At 39.8% G+C, this 7,353-nt stretch overlaps 1 long non-coding RNA gene across 1 annotated transcript; it reads right to left on the bottom strand.

The window, feature by feature from the left end:
* Positions 1–1,211: 1,211 nt before the first annotated feature.
* Positions 1,212–6,308, bottom strand: LOC116791384. Its single transcript, XR_004358729.1, has 3 exons — positions 6,175–6,308; positions 5,742–5,819; positions 1,212–2,910 (listed from the first exon to the last, which is right to left on the bottom strand). It is a non-coding gene; the product is annotated as an uncharacterized LOC116791384 (long non-coding RNA).
* Positions 6,309–7,353: the final 1,045 nt, after the last annotated feature.

Consider the following 7,353-nt stretch of genomic DNA (forward strand, 5'->3'; position numbering starts at 1 on the left):
AGGCCTCAGCATGAGGAACGTTGAGTTCTTGTGTTCCAGACTGCGGTTTCCTTACACCTTTCCATTTTGGCATAAGTTGTTAAAGCCACTCTCCATTTTTAATATTTAAAGGTTAGCTGACGCACCAAACATATTCCAATAGGCATAGCTGAAAGTGGGAAAAGTAACGTGGCTGTATATCTCACAATAAATGGGGCGACAAGCTTCATGAGCCAGGAAATACATTTTTGCCTCGCCTAGGGAGTAAGCCTTACTTTTTGTCTCAAACTATAAAGATGATGGCTAAAATTAGATGATTCATGTTGATTCACTACAGGTTTAAAAAACAAAAAGTCTCTCTGACCAAATTCCTTAGTGGGCAGGAGAACCTTTTTTGTTAAAAAAAAAAAAAATCCAAAAAACACAACACACATACACATTCACACATGCTTAAAAGTTACTGTTTTTTGCCCTGGAAAATGTGGTTTCTGTAATTGAGGGTTGTAAAAAAGAAAAAAACCTTTTCAAGCATCCCACTCGATTAGTCATTCCAGGGTGGATCAGTCTTATCATATCACGTGATGTCCAGTAACGATGATGCAATAAAACAGATGCTGTCCAAATTTCGTGCCACCAGTCAGCAGCAAAACTATGCAAATCAAACCACTGTCCTTTTCTAGAAATTCCAAAACATCCCATCTCTTCCAGGCTCTGTGCTTAAGAGTCTCTGCCTTCCCAGACAAACCAAATACATGATCTTCTTCAGCAGCACATGACAAGAATGAGTTCCAGACTACTGGGAATACAGCTGGGTAGAAATTCTCATTGTATACATAGGGGTACTCCACCTTCTTGGAAGAAAAAGTGAAAAAAAAAAAGATTTCCATGAATTAATCACAGTCTGACAATCCATATACTTTTATACTATATACATAATATATGTACTTATTATCTTATATAGTCTGGCAAGAAGTACCATACATAAAATCTCATACTGAAGTAGGATCAACGCACTTAGTTCTTCCAAGACACTGTATAATCCCTGAAAGTTTTTACTCAAGGTAAAAAAGATGATGACAAAGTGGCAGCAACTCTGTTTCTATTTTGTGTATTTCTCATCTAACTGATATGTGGATACATAGAAAGAAAACGTAATGTGCTGTACTGTCAAACTTGATAGTTAATTTATTTAAACAAATTTCTATTAAGTATAGAATGTGATCCTGACTGATTAGGTTTAATCAACTTTTACCCAATAAATGAGGGGAAGCCTGATAAAAGTGCTGCACACCAAGGTTTTATTGCCACAAAGTGAGATACTGTGAGCAATATATGGAGAATATAAGGATGCAATCAGAACAATTGCATGATCAGAACACAGCAGTCCCTATAAATCAGATTGTCTGAATAAATGACAAGGCATAATTTTTATGTTGAATATGGTTTTACCTGAAAAAGTGGTAATATTTCTACTGCATGAAGCCTGGGAGTTATTTATGGATGAGACTTTTCTTCATTCTGCATCTGTCCATAAAAAAATCTACAGCAATGCTATCATCTCCCTTTAAACCCTTCCTTGAGATGTGTGTTCTGCCAAGTTATGGAGATGTTTTCTACCTTAAAAGTAAAGTTCTCTAAAAATTTCTGAAGCTACTTTGAGTATATAAGTAAACCCTAATGGGATTTTCCCTAGTGGGAAAACATGCTCCATCTCCAATTACACTTCTAAAATTTGTAGACATGACTTTTATAGATCAAGAAGTAGTACCAGAGATTAATTTGATTGTGTAATAAATGCTTGAAGAATGAAAAGCAGAGTTTTCAAAGTATGAACCCATCTGTAGTGAAAAGACAGGATGTGATCGCAACGACCATGTGGCAAGAGCAATTGGGCAAAGAGCCCATTACCATTGGCTTGCTACTGATCAGAACAGGCCACTGTACCTAGGACGACCAAGGTCAGTGGGTGCCTTCCTAAATTAAGTTCCAGAAAGGTATGGGGCTATTAGCACCAGAAGTTTGCTCAGCCACCACAGTACATATACATCAGAGAAGTCGACTGAGCTAAACACAAAGCTGCGGCAGAACTAAATTTTCTCAGGACTTGCTGTCTGTGCTGGAGTAGCTTCATATTCTTTTTGTGATGGTGACCCTGTGAGGCTAAAGCATCAGAAGCTTGCTGTGAGACAGATTTGTCCTCTCCAGCATCCAGAGAAGCCAGTGTGTAGCTTGTGCAAAACAATTCAGGAATACAAGACATTTTGAGAGATCTCCAAGTGCTGGCCCAGGAGGAGGGCTTGGGACTTAGACTGGAAAAGGCCTGGGGCTGGTGAAGTTGAGACTGGGGCAGTAAAGCATTTGGCCTGAGTAAGAGAAATAGGATGCTTCTGGCAGGATTTTGATGGAGTAATAGTTGAGGAAGCTTGATTTGCAACAAACTGACAATTAAGTGAACTTAAGGACTGAGGCCTTTGAAGGAAACTGTAACAAACCCATTGTTTTTCACAAGATAATGCCTTTTAAATGTTGAAGTTTCCCCAGATCAAATATTCAAAAAAGCTTTCAGCAAGGCTTGCAAAAGACCTGCAATGCCACCATTTGTATCCTGCTGTTAGGTTTCATGCTCAATCCGTTCCCCATGAGCACGACAATTACAGCCTTGAGGTGCCTAGGAAGGCATGTACAGACTGGAAACCCAGGAAAGGGCTGCCTATATCGGGTCTTCTTGGCCAATACCTCAAAACAGAAAAAATCCTTTAGCGTCTGCAACCATGTGCTCCCAGATCCTCCTTAAAAAGATTGCCCATCCCCAGTGTGATGCATGATGCTCTTGCATGGCAACTAGGAGTAACTGAGCAGAAACCAGCAGTTTTCTGAGCTAGGATAAGGGATGCAAATGGCATTTGGAAGAGAAGGAGCAAGAACTGAGACCTGTAAAATGAAGACAGAAAGAAAATTAACATATAAAGATAATTTCCTTCCAAACAAGAACTTTGAACCAAATATTTTAATACAACTTATGCAGCAATTTGAGGTAATTTATTGTAGTAAAAAATGAACATGCGTTCATTTACAGGAATCTGAAAGGCTTAAAATCTCCATAATATTATAATCTACGGCCTTTATTGGAGGCAGGAAAGACATGCAATGGTCTGATGTTTAATTTGTGAATGGAACACATTTTCTGGTTCTTTTGTACTTTTAAATTTGCATTTGGTTTGAGAGAAATAGTCTAGTCACATTAAATATTTATGCCTCGTGAATTTGCCCAGGTGAATTGCATGAAACAAATACAGAACAAGAGATCACCCATTCTGCTTGGAAGAGGCATTAGCATGAGAGTTTTGGAACAAACTGAAGGAGTGTTGCAAATGCACTGTGTTGTATTGACATGCACTGTCTTTTTACTAGCACGATGTGTGTTTAAGCAAGGGTCACTTCATATGTACCATTAGGCTTTGATTCCTGACTGCAAGACCAAATACAAGGACAGAATAATTCTGGAGTAATTTATTTTAAATGCCATCATGTCAAAATGGTTAAATAAATTACCAGCTTCTGAACCGACCATGTAAAAAGTGAGGTCAGCAATGGCAACACTGGTTTAGTAATTCGTGAACTTTCCTGCCTGCAACATAGCGGGTGCAAAGAACTTTTTGGAGAAGTCCTGGAATCTAGAAGCATTCTGTTGGTCAATTTGGCAGAAAACAATAGTATTGCAAGGAAATAAAATGCTTCTCTAGGCTTCAAAATAACCAGCATAAACAGGTCTCTAATCTTGCACAGATCTGTCACTTGGGCAATGCAGTCATAAAATTGAGTAGTGAGCACTTACATTCTGATGTTTCCATTTCTTATTAATTCAAAGTGCTCGCCAAACATAAGGAAACTTAATTTCCAAAGATGATCTGATGCTGTGTCAAAGAGGAATCAATCATTTTCCAATAGATGATGTCCAGGAACAATGCCTGCCAGAATCTCAGTGGGGGGCAAAGAAGGCATAGTTTCAATTACTGAAAGCAGAGGCCAACTTATTTTACATGACCTTCAGCTTGATTCAGTTTTCCAATGCCTGGTATCTACTTTGAAGTAACCATGACTGTTTCATCTTGCTTTCTATATTTTGCAATGTTGGATTATTCACCTTCCTTCATTTCCAGCTCTCAATTGCAGGGCTTGTTAGTGGCTGACACTTGGCAATTTATATGCAGGAAGGATGTTAGCTGTGAGCTGGTCATGGATTAGGTCACCTATCTGTGTCTTCTGTGTAATGGACTCACAGAGTCCATCTGGCAGAAAGGGATCTTAGGAGGCCTCCAGTCCATGGAAGATCAGAGCTGAGTTCAGATCATGTTGCATAAGGCTGTGTCTGCTTGGGCTTTGAAAGCCTCCAAGGTGTTGACCTCTTGGTAACCTCTCTTGGTAACCTCCTTCTGCACCTCAGGAGACTACACTGAGGTCCCACACCAGATCACCCTGCCAGGTTAGCCTGGCCTGAGGAGCCAAGCTGAACTGTGCTGAACAGCTGAATGCTTGAGCAGTATTAGAACACATTAGAAACATCCAAAGACTTCCTCTACCTTTGGGTCATGCCTTCCTCTGGTCTCGTATCATTATTACTGCTCAATGCCCTGGAGAAGGGTGTCTTGAGGAGGGCTAGCAGAGACCTATGGATTCTCCCTATTGACCTATGGAGTTGTATTTAAGATGGGAAAGGTATGGGAGAGTGCTAACACACAATGATTTTGATGGTATAGCACATGTGAACCCTGTGTGCAAGAAGAAAAGATTTCAAAGAGCCAGAAATAAAGATAACTTTTATTATCCATCTGCTAAAAGTGACTTGTCCTTATTTTCCACTCTAAGAGCTGTGGACTTGGACAGGCAACAGAGGAAACCTTCCCTTCCCAGAAATTTTAACCAAGCTGAATGAATTTCTGGGAGACAGCTGAACCAGATGACAGTGATGGGAAAGATAATCAGTGCTAGGGTGAATGCTTTGCTTCACTGACTCAGACATTGCTCAGTTAATGTTACATTCAGTACATGCAAGATCCCAGTACAACCCTTGTGGCTTTCCCCATTGGTTTACTTCACTGAATATCCATTCCTGGTAGAGCTGAAGTGGAACCAGAAGAGAGGCATGCACTATCAGATGTAAGTAATATGGGATCTCACAAATGAACTTGCGCTCTGTGATAAAATACAGAAATGGAGTATAAAGTATACATGAATAAAGTCAAGCTGGAGAGTAAAAGGTGTCTAACTATTAGAGTAGGGAGATCTTGCAACATGCTATTTATAGGAGCAGCAGGAGGCAAAACAATATGATAATTTTTAAGATGGAGCAATCCTGTGCTTGTGAAAGGGAAGTGTAGTAATAAAAGGATCTGGCCTTGGTGGTCCAAGAAATCCTAGCCCTCTCTTGATTGGTAGAAAAGATGAGTTTAGGAAAGCTCCTTATTCATATAGGGCAAAACAAATTCAGTTTTCCATATTTTGTAGATGTGTTGTAATGGATTTTTGTAATGTGAGTGAGGAAACACTTGTAGTTTCAAGTATGGAGTACTCCCTCAAAACAAGGAATGCAGCCTCTCCATTTTTTATTTTGACTTGTGGTTTTTGAAGCCCTGGGAACATTTTCCCTGTCTAATTAAGCATCAGTTATAATCAAATGTTTGAAGAGAAGCGTCATGTTTCTGGGCTCCTTGTTTTTTACAAAAATTCCCAACAACAAAACCTTTCAAAAACAGATGTCTTACCTACTATTCGGTAAACAAGTCTTGGATTTTCAGGTTTGGGATTTCATGATCAGTTTGTGCCACAACAGCTACTAGCATCTAAGACACATCAAGAGGTTTCAGTTTGGCTCATGCATATGTATAAAATCTACAAATGTTAAAAATGTGACTGCCAGAGCACTTACCCACATCTCTCACAGTGCGAACCCTGGCCTAACTTAAGATGGGCTGCCACAACCTCCCTATATTTCTATATGAGTGTTCACCCAAACCTCTTCTATGTCTGGCTGACCTTCCCCTGAGGGTGGCCTGCAGCTGCTGAGCTGAAAATTGGTGAAGCGCTTATTGTCAGGGTGCACTGTTGGAAATTCAATTTATTTCCAATCTGAAATACCAGTCAAGATAGTTCTTCTGTAGGTCTAACTGATTACTGTTCACCACAACTATTAGATACCTTTCTCTGCTCTTAGTTGTCTGTCAAAGTTATTTAATTTCCCATGATCATAGACTTCGTGGGCAAAGGAAAAGCAGTAGGTGTCATATATCTTAACCATGCTTCATATAACACTCATAAATAGGCTAGGGAAGCATGGTGAAGACAAAATGAAGATTCTGGGGCAGGAAAAAGTTTCTAAAAAACCATATCATCTGCAAAGTCAGAGAGATGCAGTGAGCAGGGTTTCACAGGGGCTCAATCTGAGTCTGATACAATGCAATATTTTCATGTGTGACCTGATAATAGAATAAAGTATTGTACTAAAAAAAGTATTGTACTAAGTGACACGAAGCTGGGAAGAAGAGCAAGGTTAGAACTCAAAGAAATATTGCCATACAGGAAATACATCATGAAAACAAAATAAAACAAAACACTTCTCAACAGGGACAAGTGTGTGGTGTGCACACACTGAGTAACAACTGTCTGGGCAGCACATCAGCAGGAAAGGGACTACAAGCTGAACATGAGTCAACAAAGCTGTAGAGCTACGTGAAGAGCAAAAACTGGGCTGCATAAACAACAGGGTGACCAATAAGACACATGGATGGAAAAACTCAACCATTGTGCTACAGCAGAGCCACAACTGAAACTCTGTGTCTAGCTGGGCGACTGCACATAAAGAAGGACATAACTACTTGGAGAGAGTGTAGAGAAGAATAATGACAAAGGGCAGAAACTTGGAAAATACAGTCTTTGAAGAAAGGCTGGATTTAGTTGTGTTACTCTTGAAGAATGGATGGCTTATTAGGGACATCACAGGTTTACACACCATGAAAAACTGCTGATAAGGTGACTCATATTTTTCAATATGTATCATACGGTAAGAAAAATGACCCTGGGCTACACATCATCTAGGACACTCCTAGGAACATGGGAAGCAAAGAATGAGGTAAATAACCAGAGGAAGCACGTTTTGGAGACTGCTGGGAGCAGTCTGGTTAAATGCTGATCAGGAATTATGCAGTTAGAGCTGATCCAGTCGTGGGGCAGCAGAAATGGGTTGGATAGCCTGCTGAGGTGGAAATCACTGACCTAGTAAAACAACACTTTGAAATACAAACGGGGGCTCAAAACTATTTTAAAAATAAGTCCATACCACTTCAAAGAAACTACAACTTCACAGCTCTTTTTCATGGC

Source organism: Chiroxiphia lanceolata, chromosome 1 (assembly GCF_009829145.1).
Source record: "Chiroxiphia lanceolata isolate bChiLan1 chromosome 1, bChiLan1.pri, whole genome shotgun sequence".
Taxonomy (NCBI): Eukaryota; Metazoa; Chordata; class Aves; order Passeriformes; family Pipridae; genus Chiroxiphia; species Chiroxiphia lanceolata.